At 36.0% G+C, this 22,500-nt stretch overlaps 1 protein-coding gene across 1 annotated transcript in view; it reads left to right on the top strand.

Moving 5' to 3' along the window:
* CTNNA3 (catenin alpha 3) overlaps positions 1-22,500 on the top strand; it is a 1,723,003-nt gene that overhangs the window by 1,001,374 nt on the left and 699,129 nt on the right. The window lies entirely within an intron of this gene.

The following is a 22,500-nucleotide window of genomic DNA, read 5'->3' as shown; positions in this document are numbered from 1 at the left end:
GCCACACTCAGGCACCCCCGGTCTTTCTGTGACCCCGAGGGTCCGAGACAACACTGTTCCAGAGAGGGTTCCACCCCCTACTTAGCCACTGGAGTGACGTCCCTCAGCAGAGCAGGCTTCTAAAAGTTCCAATTTTGTGCTCCCTGGCTCTATCATTTGCCCGAAGGGGCCAACAGAGGCCCCTCCCCTGCTGTCTATCTTCCCGTATATCACCTCGGATTCACTTCTCTGCACGTCCTACCTTCCAGAAAGTAGTCACTTTTCTGTTCAGAGAGTTGCTGCTATTCTTTTTTTCGATCTCCTGTTGAGTTCGCAGGGGTTCAGAATGGTTTGATCCCTATCCAGCTGAATTCCGGGGACCAGATGAAATCCAGGTCTCCTACTCCTCCGCCATCTTGTTCCTCTAGCTGCATTATATTTTTAACCATGATAATTCATGTTTCTATAATGTTTCTTATAGGGTTAATTTCTATAAGAATTACAGTTAACTAATCTTAGTCTAGTAAATACTTAAGAATAATTGAATTTTTATTTTAGTACTTAACTTATACTGATAATTACTTCCTGCAAAAAGACATCTCTAATTATAATCACAGAATATCCTTTCTCCATTGTTCATATGGCTTCTTCCAAGAATTTGATGTCCTGTTGAAAAATACAAAAACAATACAAATAAAAGCATTCTCAACTAAAACTCCTAATAAGACAAGATTTATCATTAGCCATGAAGTTACCACTTGAGTAATCAAATAATGTTTCAGAATGCTTCATTTAGATAAACTTTTATGTTTTATGGGTTGTAAAAATATGCATCATTTAATTGGCAGTTTGTTGAAAACAAAATATTAAGTGTCGTGTGTGTGTTTCCGTGTGTTCATCATTTATAAAAGGGATATTAGAGTCATTTCTCTAGGAAAATATCTCTTCAAGTGTTTTCCACTGCTTGTAATTCCAATTCTCCTTGAACCTGGTGGGCACACCCAGTGGTAGGCAGAATTGTGAAGACGTCCCCTCAAGGCTCCCATTCCTGGTTATTATCAAACACTAACCTAGGTACTGCTGCGAAGGGATTTTGCAGATGTAATTAGATTTACCAATCCATTGACATAAAAAAAATGGGGATTATCTTAAATTATGCCAGTGGGATCAGTGTAATCATATAAGCCCTTAAAAGCAGAAGAGGAAGTGACACGAGTCAGAGAGAGATGAGCACAGAAGACATGAGGCAGAACAGGGGTTGAGAGAGATTCAAAATGTGAGGAAGACTCAACCCATTGTTGCTGTCTTTGAAGAGGTAGGAAGAGGACCATGAGCCAGCGACTGCAGGAGGTCTCTGGAAGCTAAGAATGACCCTTGGCTGACAGCCACAAGGAAATGGGAGATCTTAGTCCTGCAGTTGCATGGAACTGAATCCAGCCAACAACCTGAATGATCGTGGAAGTGGATTCTTCCTTCAAGCCTCCAAATAAGAGCCCAGACTAGTCAATATCTTAATGTGGGCTTTTTGAGTCTCAGACCCCTGACCTATACAACTGTGAGATAATACATTTGTGCTGTTTGTATAATTTGTTATGGCAGCAAAAGGAAATTAATACCTACTTTAAAAAAATGGACATATTACTCTCAGTGATTCTTAGTAATTCTCAGGACCCATTGAAAGGAGAACATAAAGAAATTTAGGTATGAGGAGATCTGTACTATGCAGTCAAATGTTTCTAAAAATTCTTCTCAATTTTTAATATTGAGCCACCTTTTTCTTTTAAAGAAACCTCAGAATTTATTTTCTGTGTATTTCTTGCCTCTTACCATCCTCACTGTCTTGCTGATAATATTTAATAACCTGAGCATTCTGTATGTTTAAAGGTTGTAAGGTTAAGGAGGAATAAACTCTACTTAATTAACTGTAGGCTGACAGTTAATTTAAAGATCAATCCTCTCTTCACCTCTCTGGTTGTCTTATCAAGTCTTTGGAGGATGTATTCTAAAGGGGACTGCTATTTACAGAACCCACTAGGAATAATTGTGCCCATACCATCTCCCACTGAATTCTTCCCTCCCTCAATTTAAAACAGCTGCTAGAAGAGAGGTGCTGAGGGTATATAGAGCAGTTGAGTGAAGGAATAAAAACTTCCCATTTTTTGTTTAAATTTTAATTTTTTTAATATTCTAATTCTTCATTATTTATTGTAACTTTACAACTTGTTCCTATTCCTATTTTGAATAGTTACATCTATACTATGAACTCTAATCCTCTGAACCTAATCTTCTGCATCCCAAACTTCATCTGTATCTACACAGTTGAAAGTTATATATTCCTAATATAAATAATAAACTTTTAAAATCTGATCAATAAAGTAAGGATTTCTACTTTATGCTCTCAAATTCTCTAAATGGAATTTTAGGAGGATGAGATTTGTTTTGCTCAATTTTGGGGGGTTTTTCTTGCAAGATTTCGTATCACCTTATTTGTTTAAATTTTTAAAAATCATCTGACATCACAAATAACCTATCATAACACTTTATTATGAAATATTTTAGGTACACAAAAGAGCTTTTAGAATTATGTATGAACATCAGCGTAAGCACCAATCAGCTTAAAAGAAACTATAAAAATAACAAAGTCTCCATTGTTCTTCTCCCCAATCATTTTTAATTTTTTTCTTAATATTTTTTCAGTTTTGTTGAGATATAATTAACATATAACATTGTGTAAGTATAAGGTATACAAAGTATCTGATATACTTCTAAATTGGAAAATAATTACCACCTAGCATTAGCTAACACTTTCATCACATCACATAATTACCATTCTTTTTTTGTGATGAGAACATTTAAGATCTCCTCTCTTAGCAACTTTCAAGTGTATGATACAGTGATAACTATAATCACATGTTGTAATTAGATCTCCAGAACTTATTCATCTTATAACTGGACATTTGTACCCTTTGGCCAATGTCTCTTCATTTCTTACAATCCCCAGTCCCTAGTAACTACCACTGTACTCTCAGTTTCTCTGAGTAGCTTTTTTAGATTCCATGTATAAGTGATATCACACAGTATTTGTCTTTGTCTGACTTTCATCACTTAGCATAATCCCTTTAGGGACCATCCATGTTGTTATAAATGTAAGGATGTCCTTCTTTCTTATGGCTGAATAATATTCAAATATATGTGTATATATACATATATATATTTCACATCATATATATATTTCATTCATATATATACACATATATATATATTTCACATTTTCTTTATCCATTCATCTGTTGGTGATACTTCAGTTGTTTCAATTATCTTGGCTATTGTAAATAATGCTGCAATTAACATGGAGTGCAGATGTCTCCTAGAGATTGTGATTCTATTTCCTTTGGATATATACCCAGAAGTGAAATTGCTGGATCATATGGTAGTTCTATTTTTAATTTTTTGAGGAACCTCCATATTGTTTTCCATAGTGGCTGCACCAATTTGCATTCCCACCAACAGTGAGGCAGGGTTCCCTTTCTTCCAGGGCCTTCCAACACTTGTTACCTCTTGTCTTCTTGGTGATAGGGATTCTAAGACATGTGAAGTGGTACATTATTGTGGTTTTGATTTGCATTTCCCTAAGGATTAGTAATGTTGAATACCTTTTCATGTATCTCTGTGCTATTTTTATGCCTCCTTTGGAAAAATGTCTGTTCATTTACTCTGCCCAGTTTTTAATCAGGTTGTATGTGTTTTTGTTTTTGAAATGTATGAGTTCTCTATATATTTTGGATATTAACCTTTTATCTATAGATACTATCTATCTATATTTATATATATTATTTGCAAATATTTTCTCCCATTTGATAGGTTGCCTTTTCATTTTACTGATGCAGAAGTTTTTTACTATGATGCAGTTCCACTTGTTTATCTTTGCTTTTGTTGCCTTTGCTTTTTGTGTCAAATCCAAAAAAAATTTTGCCAAGCCCAATGCTAAGGCACTTACCCTTATGGTTTCTATTAGAAGTTTTATGGCTTCACGTCTTATGTTTAAGTCTTTAATCCATTTTGAGCTGATTACTGTGTGTAGACTAAGTCCAGTTTAAATGAGACTATCCTTTCCCCATTGAGTATTTTTGGCTCCTTCAGTGTATATGAATTGATCCTATGTGTCTGGGTTTATTTCTGGGCTCTCTATTCTGTTCCATTGATCTATGTCTACTTTTATGCCAATATCACATGTTTTGATTCTGTTGTGTAGCTTTGTAATATAGTTTGATATCAGGAAGTGTGATGTGTCCAGCTTTGTTCTTTCTCAAGATTCCTTTGGCTATTCAGGGTTTCTTTGCAGTTCCCACAAAATTTAGGATTTTTTTTTTCTGTTTCCATCAAAAATCCCATTGGAATTTTGATAGGGATTGCATTGAATCTTCAGATTGCTTTGGGTAGTATAGGTCTTTGAGAAATATTAATATCTTTCCATTTATTTGTGTCTTCTTCAGTTTCTTTCTTTAATGCCTTATAATTTTCAGTGTATAGATCTTTTACCTCCTGGGTTATGTTTATTCCTAAGTATTTTTAAATGATATTGTAAACAGGATTATTTTTTCCCTACTTATATAATAGTCTCTCTCTCTCTCTCTCTTTTTTATGATTTCATTTATTTATTTGACAGAGAGAGACACAGCGAGAGAGGGAATACAAGCAGGGGGAGTGGGAGAGGGAGAAGCAAGCCTCCCACAGAGCAGGGAGCCTGATGCAGGGCTCGATCCCAGGACCCCGGGATCATGACCTGAGCCGAAGGCAGATGCCTACCTACTGAGCCACCCAGGCACCCCATAATAGTCTCTTTTTTATTTAGGAATAATTGATGTGCAATATTTTATTAGTTTCAGGTGTACATCATAGTGATTATAATGAAGGATAGTCAGAAGAAAGGCAGGCAGGGAAAATGGGCCCCCCATGCTAAGAGGAAACCACTCTTAGAAGGACTTTATACCACCCTGGAAGGACCCCTCCACCCTTTCCCATGTGATAGATAGGTGGCAAAAACCTGATTGGATGACAGGCACATGGAGGGTTAATTAGATTAAAGCAGCCCACCAACAAGCCCATAAAAACCCCTTGACTTAGAAACCCTGGTGGCAACCTTCTTGGGTCCCCTCCCTCTCCAGGAACTTTGAACTATCGCTCAATAAACTTTGCTTTGCTGCCCACCACTCTTCATCTGGTCTACCTTTTCATTCTTTGAAGCATCATGACCAAGAACCATGGGCAATGAAGGGAAAGAAATCCTGTAACAATTAGATATTTTTATACATTATGAAGTGATCTGCACAATGAGTCTAGTTATCATCTGTCACCAAAGTTATTACAATATTATTTCTATTCCCTATGTCATACATTTATTTTATAACTGGATGTTTGTGTCTCTTATTCCCCATCACATATTTCTCCCTCAGTTTTTCCTTCTTTTGGTAATCAACAGTTTGTTTCCTGTAACTATGAGTCTGTTTCTGTTTTGTTCTGTTTGTTCCATTGTTTTGTTTTTTAGATTCCAGATGTATGTGAAATTATATGGTATTTGTCTTTCTCTGTTTTATTTCATTCAGTATAATACCCTCTAGGTTCATCCACTCACAAATGGGAAGATTTTATTCTTTTTTTTTTTTATGGCTGAGTAATATCCCATTGTATATATCTACCACATCCTATTTATTCATTCATCTATTGATGGACACCTAGGTTGCTTCCATATCTTGGCTATTACAAATAATGTTGCAGTGAACACAGTGGTGCATGTATCTCTGCAGATTGGTGCTTTCATTTTCTCCGGATATATACCTAGAAATGGAATTGCTGGATCATATAGTAGTTCTATTTTTAATTTTTGAGGAACCTCTATACTATTTTCCATATTGGTTGCACCAATTTACATTCCCACCAATAGTGTAACAGATAACAGAGGGTTATCTTTTTCAACATGCTAACACTTTTTTTTTTGTCTTTTTGATAATAATAATCTGACAGAGGTGAGGTGTTTTTGATTTGTGTTTTCCTGACAATTAGTGGTGGAGAGCATCTTTCCATGTGCCTGTTGACCGAAAAAATGTCTACTCAGGTCCTCTGCTGATTTTTAATAATGTCATGTTTTTTTTGTTTCTTTTTTTGATTTTAAGTTGTCTAAGTTCTTTATATATTTAATTAATTAATTATTTTTTTAGAAATAGTGTGAGCAGTAGGGAGGGGCAGAAGGAGAGGGAGAGAGAGAATCTTAAGTAGGTTCCAACCCCAGCACAGAGCCCAGTGTAGGGCTCCATCTCATGACCTTGAGATAATGATCTGAGTCAAAATCAGGAGTTGGATGCTTAACTGACTGAGACACCCAAGTGCCCCTAGTTCTTTATATATTTTAGATATTAACCCCTTATTGGATGTATGATTTGCAAATATATTCTCCCATTCAATAGGTTGCCTTTTTGTTTTGTTGATAGTTCCCTTCTCTGTGGAAAAATTTTTTTTTTTTTTTTTTTTTTTATATAATCCCATTTGTTTATTTTAGCTTGTGTTGCCCTTGCCTGAGGATTTTGGCTCAAAATATATATATATATATATATATATATATATATATATATATATATATTGCTAAGACCAATGTGAAAGAGCTTACTGCCTTTTTTTCTTCTATGAGTTTTATGGTTTCAGGTGTTACAATCAAGTCTTTAATCTATTTTGAATTTATTTTTGTATATGGTATAAAATAGTGGTCCAGTTTCATTCTTTTGCATGTAGCTGTCCAGTTTTTCCAACACCATTTATTGAAGGGACTGTCATCTCCCTATTGTATATTCTTGCCACCTTTGTAATAGATTAAGTGACCATATATGTGTGGGTTTTTTCCTGGGCTCTCTATTCTATTCCATTGACCTATCCGTCTGTTTTCATGTCAGTACCATACTTTTTTGATTACTATAGCTTTGTAGTATAGTTTGAAATCAGCTAATATGTTACCTCCAGCTTTGTTCTTCTTTCTCAAGATTGCTTTGGCTATTTGAGATTTTTTGTAGTTCCATATAAATTTTAGGATTCCTTGCTCTACTACTTTAAAAAATGTTATTGCTATTTTGATAAGGATTGCAATACATCTGCGGATTGCTTTGGGTCACATGGACAGTTTAACAACAGTAATTCTTCCAACCCATGAGCATGGACTATCTTTCCATTTTTTGTGTTGTCTTCAGTTTCTTTTTTCAATGTCTTATAGTTTTCAGAGTACTGGTCTTTTACTTCCTTGGTTAAATTTATTCCTGGGTATTTTATTCTTTTTGATGCAATTATAAATGGGATTATTTTCTTAATTTCTCTTTCTGATAGTGCATAGAAGTGCAACCAATTTCTGTATGTTAATTTTGTATCCTGTGACTACTGAATTCATTTATCAACTTTAGTAGTTTTTTTGGTGAAGTCTTTAGGGTTTATTTAATATAGTATCTTGTCATCTGCAAATAGCAATAGTTTTACTTCTTCCTTTCCAATTTGGATGTCTTTCACTCATTTTTTTTTTCTTGCCTAATTGTTGTGTCTAGGGTTTGAATGTTCAATAAAAGTGGCCAGAATGAGCATCTCTGGCCAATATTAGAGGAAAGATTTCAACTTTTTACCATTGCATATGATGTTTACTATGGGTTTATCATACATGGTCTTCATTATGTTGAGGTACATTCCTTCTATACCAAGTTTGTTGAAAGTTTTATCATGAAAGGATCTTGAATTTTGCCACAATTTTTTCTGCATCTATTGAGATGATCATATGATATTTATCCTTTATTTTGTTAATATAGTGTATAATTTTGATTGATTTGTGAAAGTTAAAACATCCTTACATCCCTAGAATAAATCCCACTTGATTGAGGTTTATGAATAATTTAATTTATTGTTTAATTCAATTTGTTAATAATATGTTGAGAATTTTTACATCTATGTTTATCAGAGTTATTGGCCTTTTTTTTTTTTTTCTTTTTAATAGCCTTGTTTGGTTTTGGTTTCAAAGTATCAGCTCAGAGTATCAGTATTTGGTATCAGCTGGCCTTGTAAAATTAATTTGTAAATATTCCCTCTTCTATTTTTTTTTAAATTTTTTTAGGAAAGGTTGAGAAGGATTGGTATTAGTTCTTCATGGTATGTTTGGTAGAATTCACCAATGATTCATTGGTCCTGGGATTTTCTTTGTTGGAAGGTTTTGATTACTGATTCCATCTCCCTACTCATTATTGGTATGTTCAGATTATCTATTCTTCATGATTCAATCTTGTTAGGTTGTACATTTCTAGGAATTTATCCATTTCTTCTAGGTTATCCAATTTGTTGGTATATAGTTGTTCATAGGAATCTCTTATGATCCTCATATTTTTCTGATATCAGTTATAATATCTCCTCTTCCACTTCTAATTTTATGTATTTGCGTCCACTCTCTTTTTTACTTGCTAAGTCTAGCTAAGGGTTTCTCTATTTTATATTTAATCTTTTCAAAAAACCAGCTCTTAGTTCATGAATTTTTCTTTTTTCCTTTTATTTTCCTCTATTTCGTCTGTTTCCACTCTGATCTTTATTATTCCCTTCCTTCTTGTAACTTTGGGCTTTTTGTTCTAATTTTTTTTTCTAATTTCCTGAGGTATATAGTTAGGTTGTTTATTTGAGATCTGTATTTTTTCTTAATGTGAGCAGCTTAATTACAATGTGTCTCAGTGTGGGTCATCTTTTTTGAAACAGTCTGTGTTTCCTGGATCTGCATGTCTGTTTCTTTCCCCAGGGTAGGGAAGTTTGCGACCATTATTTCTTTGAATAAACTGTCTGCCCCCTTTTTCTCTCTCTTCTCTTTCTGAAACTCTTATAATGCATACATTGATCTGTTTTATGGTTTCCCACAGGTCCCCTAAGCTGTCTTTACTTTTATAGATACTCTTTTCTTTTGTGCTTCTTTAGTTAGATGAATTCTACTTCCCTGTCTTCTAGTTCTCTGATACTCTTTTCCACTTCATCTAGTCTACTGTTGAGCCCCTCTATTGAATTACTCAGTTCTGTTATTGTATTATTTAGCTCTGTGCTTTCTGTTTGGTACTTTCTTATATTTTCTATCTCTTTGTTGAAATTCTCATTTTGTTCATGGAATATTCTACTGACTTCAGTGATCTTTGTTGTGACCCTTATTTTGAACTTTCTATCAGGTAAATTACTTATCTTTGTTATATTAAGATCTGTTTCTGGAATTTTATTATGTTCATTTGTTTGGGATGTGTTTTTTTATTTATTTTCCTTGACTCTCTGTGTTGGTTTCTGTAGATCTTGACAGAGTGGTCTCCCATAGGAGATGAACTTTGTCTGTCAGCCTGGCCCATGCTCCTGGTTTTCTCTAAATCCTTTATGATTGTCTAAGCTGTCTTCCTTGTTCTTAGTAGATACCAGTAGTTAAGGGTATGCCAACTCTCCTAAGGGGAATATTACAGTCAACACTTATATAGAGGCCAGTTGGAAGCTGAAACCTCAGGAAGCAGCAGGGAAGATATGTTGTTAAATCCTTTCCAGGGAGAAACTGGGAGGCATTTTTTGTTTACTCCCTTTATACTGGGCCCTGGGCCCTGGGTATATAGCCATGACTTAGGTGGAGGTGGGAAGGGTGCTTCTGAGTCCATTAAGAACTTCTTGTTTTTTTTCTACAGTCCTGTGGAACTCCTGAATGTAAGCCTCATTGGCTGTCAGAGCCCAGTGATGTAGGGACCTGTCCACAAAAGCTGGGATACAGACATGTGTATAAACTCTTTCTAGGGTGATACTGGTGACTGGAGGTAGGCAGAAGGGAGAGGGCAGAGGAGGTGTCCACAAGCTTCCCTGATCTGCAGAAAGGATCAGTCAATCCCCAGATGCATACTAATTTAGATCTCTGACCCTCAGGCAGCATCTTTTGCAGTATACAAATAGACTCTATTCAGGGAAAGAATGAGAGATGAGCATTTTTTTTGCCTACTCCCTCTCTGCTGAGCCCTGGGATGACAGCCACAGGAGTGCTCATGCCCAAACAGTTGCTTTTTGTTATAGTCTTATGGGTCTTGTGGACACAAACCCTGCTGGCTTTCAAAACTAGGTGTTTAGGGGCCTGTCCCTTAGTTGGGAGTCTTAAAAATTGAGACACTAGATATGGGGTCCAAACCCTTCACTCCTGAGGGAGAAGCTGGGAGTTGAGGATTTCCTTCTAATTGTATGGTGCTGTGCTGGGGGTGGGGTTTAGGGTGAGAGTGTGTCTCAGTTTTTCCTACCTGTTTTGATGTGAGTATTTTCTTGTTCACCCAATGTGTAGGAGTCACTCAGCTAGTTCCTAGATTTCCTTCAGAGGGAATTGCTCTTTGTGTAGCTATTTATTCAGTATGCCCATGGAAGGAGAGGAGTTCAGGAGCTTCTTATGTCACTATCTTTAGAGACCTCCACACTGATCATTTAATATCTTCTTTCAAATAATTGAATTGCATTGCAGATTTAGAATATCAGAATATACACATGGAGAATATATATAATGTCTAAGACATAAAAATGCACCACCATCAAATGGCAAGCAAATGGCTCATTTAGATAATTCAGTAAGTCAGTTTTCAACTAAGCAGTCATTGTGTTTTTAATGTAGTCAAAATGTCTAATTTGAGAACCTCACCCCCAGAGCTACATGATAATTTAAATAAATTATACATATATGCTCAATTTTAGTTAGAAAAAAAATTTAGGGGCCCATCCTGATATGTCTATTTTTTTTTTTTTTTAAAGATTTTATTTATTTATTTGACAGACAGAGACACAGCAAGAGAGGGAACACAAGCAGGGGGAGTGGGAGAGGGAGAAGCAGGCTTCCCGCAGAGCAGGGAGCCCGATGCGGGGCTTGATCCCAGGACCCTGGGATCATGACCTGAGCCGAAGGCAGACGCTTAACGGCTGAGCCACCCAGGCGCCCCTGATATGTCTATTTTTAAGTGATTTTCATTTGTGAAAATATAAGGAGGCTCCCCATCCTAAAGATACATTCTGTATTTTTTGCATATGTAACCTATATAGTTCCTTTTACCTTTTCCATTGTCAGTTTTTAATTTCCCTATATCTCAATGACAACTTTTTAGTGAGAAATTAGTAAACTGAGAGTTGAATACAGGAGGAAACTCTTTATATACTTTTAAATATTTTTTATTGTTTCAAGTTTTTATTTAAATTCCAGTTAGTTAACATACAGTGTAATCTTAGTTTCAGGAGTAGAATTTAGTGATTCATCACTTACATATACAACACCTAGTGCTCAACGCAACAAATGCCCTCCTTAATACCCATCATCCGTTTGGCCCATCCCTGCCCACCTCTCCTCCAGTAACCCTCAGTTTGTTCTCTATCATTAAGAGTCTCTTTTTATGGTTTGCCTCTCTCTCTTTTCCCCCTATGTTCATCTGTTTTGTACACTTTTATTAGCATAAGCCTTTAAAACCATCCATAAACCTGGTCTAAAGTGTGAGTATGATTTATGATTCTTTCACTGATCTGATTTGATAATAAGTAGAAACCGATATTAATTAACCAAACAGTATATTTTTTATTATCTTCTATGATACTTTGTTGAGCAACTATGGGGAATATAGGGTTCAGCCCTAAGCATTTATCATCTTTTTGGAAATGTAAGACATATATCCATGGAAATATAAGGGAGCAGAGCAAGAGTCTACTGACTATAACTGACAAATACTGTTATAAGAAAAAACATAATCAATAGAATATTTAAGCCCTTTTACACAGAGATGACTTTATAGATTATTAAAAAGAGGGTTTTTAAAAAAAGTATAGAGAAAATGAAAAAATAATCATAGTGAGGCAGCACAGGTTTATTAAAGAAAAACAAAACACTCAATTTTACTTCTTATTTTATTTTTTGCTTGGGTTGCTAAACTTTTAGAAAATACTATAGAGCCAGATATCTGGATTTCTGTGATACATCTGACAAGGTTTCTTATAGCATACAAAGAGCAAAAGAGAAAACTGTAGATTTTATGCATGGAAATGTACAGCTAGTCACATTAATAAATGATGAATAAGTGTTAGTCAAAGCCCAGTGATTAATACGTTAACACAAGATGGAGAAGATGTGTGCAGGACAATATTCTCAGCCCTGCTCTTTTCAACATTGTTTCTGCAAATTACTGGCATGAGTAATCTGGATGATAGGAGATAAGATTTGCAAATAATCAGAGCTTGGAAGAATAATGAATGTATTAGAAGGCTAAATTAGGTCCCAACATTTCTGGACAGGCAGGAACAGACAAAACAAAGACAGTTTTATCAGGAATAGATTTAAGCTTGTGGTTTCATAGTAGCAAAACAAAACAAAATCTGCCACTCCCTAAAAACCAAAATCAACCAATCCAACCAACCAACCAAACTGGAAACCACAAATAAGAGATACCTTTTAGCAAGTGAAACAGTTGTTAAGGATTTTATTTGGCTAAAACATCCATAAGAGTTAATAGTATGATGGCATTATAAAACAGGTAATGTAATCTTAGGCTATATCACAGTTTCTCAACCTTTTTTCATTATGGTCCCTCTAAGGAGTTTTTTTTAGAATTGTTTTTCTCCTGATAATTACCCTATGAAATTTTAATGACATGGATACATTGTATATCTCCTTATGTACTTTATCTATGTCTGTGCTATTTACATAGAAGAGTAGTATTTTTTTTCACAAGAACTGATTTTTACCCTCTTGTGGGCAATATTAACCCTCATTGAGAATTCACAGGCTTTATTGAGAATTAATAGAATGAGGGAAGGAAAATTCTGTTCTTAGAAGTGTTTAAAATAATATGTTCACTTCTGAATGCCACATTTTAAGACATAATTCAAAACTAGATGGTATTCAAAGGAGAGCAGTTAGGATGGCATGGCATGGCATGAAGAATTTTTAAAGGGTGGGGAATTAGGGGCGCCTGGGTGGCTCAGTTGGTTAAGCGACTGCCTTCGGCTCAGGTCATGATCCTGGAGTCCCTGGATCGAGTCCCGCATCGGGCTCCCTGCTCGGCAGGGAGCCTGCTTCTGCCTCTGACCCTCCCCCCTCTCATGTGCTCTCTCTCTCTCATTCTCTCTGTCTCAAATAAATAAATAAAATCTTTAAAAAAAAAAGGGTGGGGAATTATTATTCTGGAGAAATGGAAGGGGTACTCATACCTATCTTCAGATATGTGGGGGAAAGTTCTATGACAAAAGCGATTTAATCATTGAACAGTTGCTTTAGCAAAACATATTTTGGCTAAATATTATGTTACTTAGTTCAGAGTATCCAAAGATAGAAAAGATTGTTTCATTAGGAATAATATTCTTTGTCACTAGATGTACTGTATGTACAATGACCCTGTGGTGGGGAACATGATAGAGAAGATTCAGAGCCTATTTGGACAGGATGACCTTAGCATCCTTTTTATTCCTGATTCTATGATACTGGGCAGTAGGAGATAAACTGAACCTTGAAGGAAAAGATAGATTTGGATAAGCTTAGAGGTTATAATACTCCAAAGTGGATATTTGGTTTCTCAGACATGGAAATTAGAGCATACAGACTTGATTTCTGCTCTGCTTTGTCCAAAATTCACTGTCTGGACCCAAGATGTCACCAACATCCTTACCTATAATATGTTGGATTTGGATTAGATTACATCTATCGTTGCTAGTTCTAGAAATCTAAGATACTACAACTTAGTAATTTATGTTAGGAAGATGCTTTTCCTATTGTCCAGTCTTCCCCATCAGCTCAAGCAATTCACAAGGTACTTATAAATCATTCAGACTGGGACCTTGAATTACCATATGTGACAAAAATATCATCTTTTAGAATGTGTGTGCTCAGCTACAGTCGAAGTGAGAGAAACTTTGTTAACCAAAAAAAAAAAAAAGTTTTATGATAAAGGGTAGAAGTTACTGTTGTTTAAAGACGTTGCTGGTCAGAGTCTCTGTGATTACCATCTCTCCATAGTAGGGGGTCTTTTATACTTCTAAAACATCAGGCCTTTAAGGTTGCTCTGGACAAAGGTGGCATTACTGGCCTATGCTGGCATTAAAATAGTTAGGTCAGGGAAATTAGAGTTTATAAGAATCTGGCAGTTAACTTTTCCAAACCATTGTTGAGTAAAGGTTCCAGATGTTTACTCAGTAGAAAGCTAAGCCTGTGTACAAAGTATCTGAAAATCAAAAAAGTAGATTAAAAAGAGATGAGGATAAAGTTGTGTAGCTTTTGCATTTGTAGGAATTGTTATTAAAATTATAACATAAACAGGGTTTTAATGTGTGAAATATCAAAAGTTTTGTTGTATTTGTTGTTGTTGTCATTAGTGGTGGTAACAGCAGAAGTACCAGTAGCAATAGTCCTAGTTGTAGTCATAGTAGTAGCAACAGTAGTAGAAGTGTTTACTTGAATTCTCTGCCTCAGTTTCGCACCCTGAAGTTATGGGCAGCTTTCCAATACTCATTAGCCTGGGAAAGTTGAGTAGACTATAACATAATGATTGATTATTTTCTATGAAACATTTCTACTCCACTTTAATCCAACTTTGTTTGTTTGTTTTCTGTGATTTCAAATATATTGCATTAGCTGAAAAGATAGAAAAGTTATGTGTGACAGGGGAGATTGGGGATTTTGCAGAGGGCGCCATGATATAATGGGAAGAAAAGATCTTGTGTTGGTAGTGTGACCTTGGAAAGGTTACTTAACTTCTCTTTCCTTGCCTGTAAATTGGTTACAACATTGGCGCAGTCAATCTTTCTCACGTAATTCTTAGTCCTCGTTGTGTACTAGAATCACTGGGAGATTCCTTACAAAATAGAGGTGTCTATCCTCTAACCTAGTTTGAAGGAGACCCTGAGTCTCTCTCTCTCTCTCTCTCTCTCTCTCTCTCTCTCTAATCTCTTCAGGAGTTGTGAGCACAAAATTGAATAATATTGTTAAAGAGCCCTGAAAAGGGCTATTCAAATGAGCATTTCCCAAAGAAAAGCATGGGTGATATTTTTTCCATAGGATTTTTCTTACTAGTAACAGCAGTGTCTTCATTTTTTGCTACACTCTGCCCCCTACCAGGAGGAGTCAAGAGAGACAGAACATGCCTAGATGATTCTACTCAGTTAAGAGTCATGCTCCCAGATTCTAGACCTGTCGTAGTCATGGCACCAAAGATGACCAGCCTGCACCTGTGGTTTCCCAAAGGCTCAGAACTACCAGCCCAGCCTTACCTGACCTCACAGCTAGATCAGAGGTTAAAAGCTGCTCCTCTCTGCACAGAGATGAAGCAAATATCCATGAAGAACTTCACTAGTTACCTATCAACCTCCAAACATTCCCTAAAATTATTCCTTTCTGGTTGGTAAATTTAGGGTCCTTGAACTATGTTCAAATGTATGACTTGGTTAGTGCTATAAAGCTGATTGACCTTTTTTTTTTTTTAACTATTTGAGGTATAACAGGGCAAGAATATCATGGGATTTCATTTTATTACTCAATGTTAACCCTATAAATATTCAAAGAAAAGTGTCTGGGAGAGATTAAACTTCTGATAAGTATTCAACAGGACAGAGAATAAAGATTAACCTTTTGTATAAAAGATTAACCTTTTGTATATGATAAAAAATTAATATAAAATATAAAATTAGTACCAAAGACATTTTGCAGAAGAAGAATAGGCTGAATTTGTATTTTGAAGTGACTACACAAGTTCTAATCTTCTATTAAGAGGAACAAAAGATTGACCAGCAAAAAATGTCACTTCTTAAGGTGACAGAAGAAAGAATCTATAAGTAATAGGGGTCTTTGTCCAACCAGACTAGATTCTTTGGAGACTAATGATAATTTTAAAAAAGAAAGCTATGTTTAATTTATATTGTATAATGATTCTTAATTTTTATATAAGACTACATAAATATAGATAGCTTTCTGGTTTCTAGATTACAACTTTTTATTTTTTGTCTACTTAAATAATTCACTGATCATAAGATGTTGAACTTGGTGTACAGATTGAACTCTGTTTAATTTTTGACAGTTTTCTCTAGATTGATTCATGATTCCTTCTTTCAACTCTAGTTGTGCAAACAAACAAACAAAAACAGACAAAAATATCTGTCTTCTTAGAACTTAGTTTCTAATAGAGAGAAAAGCAATAACCAGAGAGACAGAAAATCAGAGAGATGGTTTTATTAATTTGTAGTGTTTCAGATGGTATTAGGGCTACTATGAAAACAATAGAGCAGGAGAGGAGTGATAGGGGTACTGGGCAGGATTGTTTTCATTAAAAAAAACAATAGCAGAGAATGTCTCACTGCTAAGTGGATATTTTTGCAGGGACCTAGAGAGATAAGAGAAAGAGAGAGAGCCATGAAGGTATCTGGGACAAATTTGGAGGAGAAAAGTCCCCTAAAATCGGAAAAATAAATTCTGAGGCATGTAAGAAAAATCGCATATTGGTTTGGGATGGCCATGGGAGAATGGGGGATGAAGAGGTGGGGAGGGTACTTTTAAGCCATTGTAAGGATTTTGTCAATTACTCTCAAAGAAACGGGGATAATTAGAGGGTTTTAAGCTGAGAAATAACATAATCTGGCTTTTTCATAGGATGGTTCTGGTATCTGTGTTGAGAATAGATTATGGTAAGGTAGAACTGGATATATGGAAGTCTGTCAGAGGCTACTGTAATGGTGTAGGGAAGATATACTGTGGGCTTGGACCAGAGAGGTAGTAGTGGAGCTGATGAGAAGTAATGAGCTGACAAGATTTTCTGATAGATCTGATGTGGGGTGAAGAGAGAAAAGAAGAAATGATTACTCCGCAGGTTTTTGTATTTGAACAATTAATTAGAAGGGTGACATAGCCATTGTTAAGACCTGGAAGGCTGTGCATGCAGAACATTTGGGGGACTTGATCAGGTGTTTGGATTTGGATATGTGAAGTTTGAGATGGCTATCCAACATTCAAATGAAGATATCATGTGTTCCCCGAAAAGGATATGTTGAAGTCCTAACTCCCCATACTTCAGAATGTAACCTTATTCAGAAATAGGGTCTTTACATATGCAATTAGTTAAGATGAAACAATAGTGGAGTATGGTGGGCCCCTAATTCAATATGACTGGGGTCTTTATAAGATAACCATGTGAAGACAGAGACATACAGAAAGAACACTATGTAATGATAAAGACAGAGATTGGAATTTTGTACCTGCAAGCCAAGGAATGACAAATATTGCTAAGAAAGCACCAGAAGCTGGCAGGAGGCAAGAAAAGATTTCCCTACAGTTTTCAGAGGGACCCTGGCCCTGCCAACAACACCTTGATTGTGTATTTATAGCATTCAGAGCTATGAGATAATACATTTGTGTTGTTTTAGGCCATGTAGTTTGTGATGCTTTGTTGATAGCCCTAGGAAATGAATACACAGAATAAGGTGAGTACTGAGAGTTTGCCACTGGATTCAGCTAGGTGGAATTATTGCTGAACTAGACAGGGGCAGTTTCAGTAGGGGAGAAGGCTTAAAATCCTGATTGGAGTGGGTTCAAGACAAGAGAGAAGATGGAATAAATTGGGAGCAGTAAGTATAGGTAAATCTTTTAAGCAGCATTTCTGTAAAGGAGGAAGCAAAGAAATGAGATCATAGAGAAAGGAAGATATGAGGTCAGAGGAAGTGTTTTCCTCTCTCCTTCCTCCCCCTCTCCCTTTGATACCCTTCTCTCTCTCTTCTACTCTTCCCCTTCCCTCCCTCTTTAATTTTCTTCCTTTCTTCCTTCTTTTCTTCCTTTTTGGATGAAAATATTATTATATGATTGATTGATGATGGAAGTAATTCATTAGAGAAGAGAAAGTTGATTTGGGAAGAGGGACAGACAACAATTATGGGAGAAATACCCCTTAGAGGCAGAATGGGATCTAGTGCATAAAAGGAGGGTGACCTTATACAGGACAGAGACAGAAAGAAGACAGAGTCCATGGCCATAGATATAAAATAGAAAATATATGTGAAGAGAGTTTATGAAAGATTTTTTCCAGTCACTTCTATTTTTCTATGAAAGGAGAAGCAAGATTACCTGCAAGGAGAAAAGACAGTAGTAGAGTTGTTGCAGAATTAAGGAGAGAAGAAATTTAGGACATGGTCATCTATGAGAGTGGAAAAATTGCAGGCAGAGGTAGTAGGATTACAGGCAGTCCTTTTGAAGTTGGTGGTCATGAGTTCAGAGAGACCAGTCAGCACAATAGTTAAACAGAATTTCTGGACAACGTATTTTTCCCATGAATAGGATTGTCAGATAAAATATAGTGCACCCTGTAAAATTTGAATTTTAGATAAATAATGAATAATTTTTTAACATATATTCCCAACTTGCTGAAGTTCATAGGTTTCCATCTGCAAATGTAAGGGTCACCTGTGGTGGTTAGATTCTCATTCATTTCATGATGTGTATGGATGTTGGGCAAGGCACCACTTTTTGAACTAGACTTTTTGAAGCTGTATGATTTTTACAAACTAATTTCTGGAGTGAATTGTAAATCTGCCAAATGTTGATCCAGCTATTTAATGTTTTTACTAAGAAATAATAAGAAATGTTGATGACTTAAATATCTTTCCTTGTTGCTCTTGCCATCTCTCTGGGAACATTCACCCTGTTGGCAGACTCTCAGCAATTTTATGTTAATGTCTTCAGTGATAAAAACTGCATTAACAACCTTTAGGCTAATGAAAGTTAACTCTCTAGCAATGGTGACCAAGGTGTACATAGTTTTTTTTTTTTTTTTTTGGTGCATTTATATAAACCCTGGAGACAAAGTGGTATTTTTTTTTTTTTATTCCTGCAGGCTTACTTTTTCTGGTCTTACAAAGTTATTTTTGATCAATGAAATGTTTTAACACAATTAAAAATAAAAATGGCATTAGAGTCTTAACTTGGGGGAATTGAAACTCCTGATATGAATGGTCTATTAGGACTGGTCCAATTGTTCAGTATTAAAAAAAAAAATGTACTGATTCATTTGGTTCTTAAATAATAATTATAGCCATGATTTATTCAGTATTTACTATGTACAAAGTACTGTACTGAACATTTAACATACTAACTTTTAACAAAAACCTAATAGGGACTCTCATGAATCCATTCAACAAATATTGGTTCTACCAAACCTTGGAAATAATAGTGAATGAAAGATACAAAAATCCCTGACCCCATTGAGCTTACATTTTAATAGGCAAGAGGCAATAAAAAATAAATAATAATATATTGGATAGTAAGAAATGCTTTGGAAAAAAATAAAGCAGGTAATGGGGACATAGGATAATGGAAGCAGAGATCAATTTTTGATAGGGAACTCAAAGAGACTTCATTGACATTTAAGCAAAAACCTGAAGGGGTAAAAATGTGCTACATGTTGTCATTTGAGGAAAAAGCATCCCAGGGGTAGAGAACAGCAAGTACAAAGGTCCTAAGGGGAGAAACATACCTGACATCTTGAATCAATAGCCAAGGTATTTGGAGTAGAGTGAACAAAAGGGAGATAAGAAAAAGATTAGGTCAAATAGAGGAGATGGCATCATTTGAGACTTTGTAGGTCATTGTAATGATCTGAGTTTTTGCTCTTAAAGAAACAAGATATGGGAGGTATTGAATAGTTGAGTGACTTGATTCAACTTTAATTTTAAAAAAGATCACTCTGGAAGGTAAGAATAGATTGCTGAGGAACAGGTGAGGAGGCAGAAAGGCCAGGGTGAAGACTGTGTTAACAATGTGATGAGAGGGGCGCCTGGGTGGCTCAGTCGTTAAGCATCTGCCTTCGGCTCAGGTCATGGTCCCAGGGTCCTGGGATCAAGCCCCGCATCGGGCTCCCTGCTCGGCGGGAAGCCTGCTTCTCCCTCTCCCACTCCCCCTGCTTGTGTTCCCTCTCTCGCTGTCTCTCTCTGTCAAATAAATAAATAAAATCTTTAAAAAAAAAAAAAAAAAAAAAAAAACAATGTGATGAGAGATGCAGTAATCCAAGGTGGGAGCAGCAAGGAAAGGTAGTAAGAAGTAGTATGATGCTAGATACATTTTGAAAGGAGAACTGTCAGGATTTTTGGTTTATTGGGTGAAGAGTGTAAAAGACAGAGGTAAGGCTGACTATTAAGTTTCTGACCTGAGCAACTGGAGGGATAGGAGTTGCCATTAATTGAAATGAAGAAAACTTAGGAGGAGCCTTTTTCAGGGAAAACCATGAAACTGGTTTTGAACAAGATGAGTTTAAATTCCTGTTAGACAGCCAAGTAGAAATGTCCAGTAGCCAGTGGGACATATAAATCTGCAGTCTGGACTGAAGGTATAAATTTGGAAGTTTTATTTAAAGCTGTATTATTGGTTATTGTCAAGTTAATTAGAATAAATAGACAAAAGTTTAGATCCAGTAACTATGTCCTGCAGTAATCCAATGTTGAGTAGGCAGATGAAAAGAAGTCTATAAATAAGCCAGCTGGGATTTGCTGGGATAAGCCAGCAAATCACAAAACTAATTAAAGACAGAACCTAGGTTTGAACCCAGGTCTGTGGGGTCCCTCTAATTCCTTTGGCCGTAGTCAGTATTCTACATGGCCACATTTTGTTATTATAATTATTAATCTGTATTATTTCAAAGCCCTAATCCATTTCTAGAAAGAAAAATGCTAATCAGTACCCAAGGTACCTGAATGAATTACTCCTCAAAAAAAACATTAAAAGATGAGAAAAAAAGTAATGGATAGTTAAGAGCTTTATTTTGTATGTCAAGCATTATGCCTGGTCCATTATAGATAACATCTCATTTAATCCTCATTTTAGGTTATTATGTTCCCCATTTTGCAGAAGGATTTGAGGTCAGCAGAGTTTAACTACTTTCTCAAGTTCATTCAATTTTTAAGTGGTAGAGTTGGGATTTCTACCTAATTTTATTTTCTACTATTTTACATTTCATCATCTACACCATCCTAACTCCAACTAAGAGAAAATTATCGCTGTAACAAGCAACATTGAAAAGCATAATAGATATCTACAGTAACTGTTTTACAGAAGAGGCAGACTCTTCATGGGGCTATTTCTTGTATCAACCTAAAATAAAGCCAGTGTCATAAAACTAGATTATAATTCACATCATAAATAAAACATGCTTGAATTCTAAATTTAGAATAAATTTTGTATGCACTCACATTCTTTTAACAGGACCCCTTTGTAACCAACCACCCATTTCTGAGATGGTGAGTTGGTCATTGATCTCTCTGCAAGGCTCAGTCCCAAAATCTTTTCTCACTGTCACAGCTCTAAGAATGATAGCATTTTGAAGATTGTCCCTAAGGAATTATGGAGGCCCTAGCCACTCTTAGGATTTAGATTAGAGGTTTGGAGCTTATCACAAGGTATCCTATCCCCAAATGCCTCATGAATCACAATATAATAGAATATCAAGCAATATTTTGAGGACCTCAAAGAACCACATGGCACCCTGAGGTATATAAGTGGACAGAGAAAGAGCTTCTCCACACCTTTACCCAATGCTAAGTCACCACCTGTGTGAGACAGTGGGCAGGGTAGATCCTGGAACCCAAGTGGATAGGTTATTTCTTTTGTGTCTCTTGGAACCAGGAATATTGCCATAATAATACTTTTATTCCTAGAAGTACTCTATTTTTGTTAAATCCCCCAGTCTACATGCATTTTTTTAAAGATCTTATTTATTTATTTGAGCGAGAGAGAGAGAGTGAGCATAGCAGGGGAGGGGCAGAGGGAGAGGGAGAAGCAGGCTCCCCACTGAGCAAAGAGCCAGATGCAGGGCTGATACCAGGACCCTAGGATCATGACCTGAGCCAAAGGCCGATGCTTAACCAACTGAGCCACCGAGGCGCCCCTACATGCATTTAAATGTACTTTGAAAGTGTACGCTTGGTAAGTTATCCTAAGTCTTTTCTAACAAAAACCAGTTAGAAAATATAATGGAAACAAAGATTTTAGTCACTAAGTTGACAAAACTTCAGCTCCTTCCAGAAATCTTAATGCAGTTCTCTCCCTCACTTTATATATGTCTCTACTCAAAGTCACATCTTTGGAGAAACCTCTTCTGTGTCTATTTAAATAGCCTTTCTCCCAGTCAGTTTTTTATTTTTTTAAAAGATTTTATTTATTTATTTGACACAGAGAGACACAGTGAGAGCAGGAACACAAGCAGGGGGAGTGGGAGAGGGAGAAGCAGGCTTCACGTGCAGCAGGGAGACTGATACGGGGCTGGATCCCAGGACCCTGGGATCCTGACCTGAGCTGAAGGCAGACACCTAATGACTGAGCCACCCAAGCGCCCCTCTCCTAGTCAGTTCTTATCTCTTTATCCCACTTCTTCTTCTTCAAGTATTATATATACTTGAATTGAACTGTGTATTTAAGTATGTTCTTTTTATTTATTTATTTATTTATTTATTTATTTATTTATTTATTTATTTATTTAT

This window comes from Neomonachus schauinslandi, chromosome 6 (genome assembly GCF_002201575.2).
Source record: "Neomonachus schauinslandi chromosome 6, ASM220157v2, whole genome shotgun sequence".
NCBI classification, from domain to species: Eukaryota; Metazoa; Chordata; class Mammalia; order Carnivora; family Phocidae; genus Neomonachus; species Neomonachus schauinslandi.
This window is presented reverse-complemented; position numbering and strand designations above follow the sequence as displayed.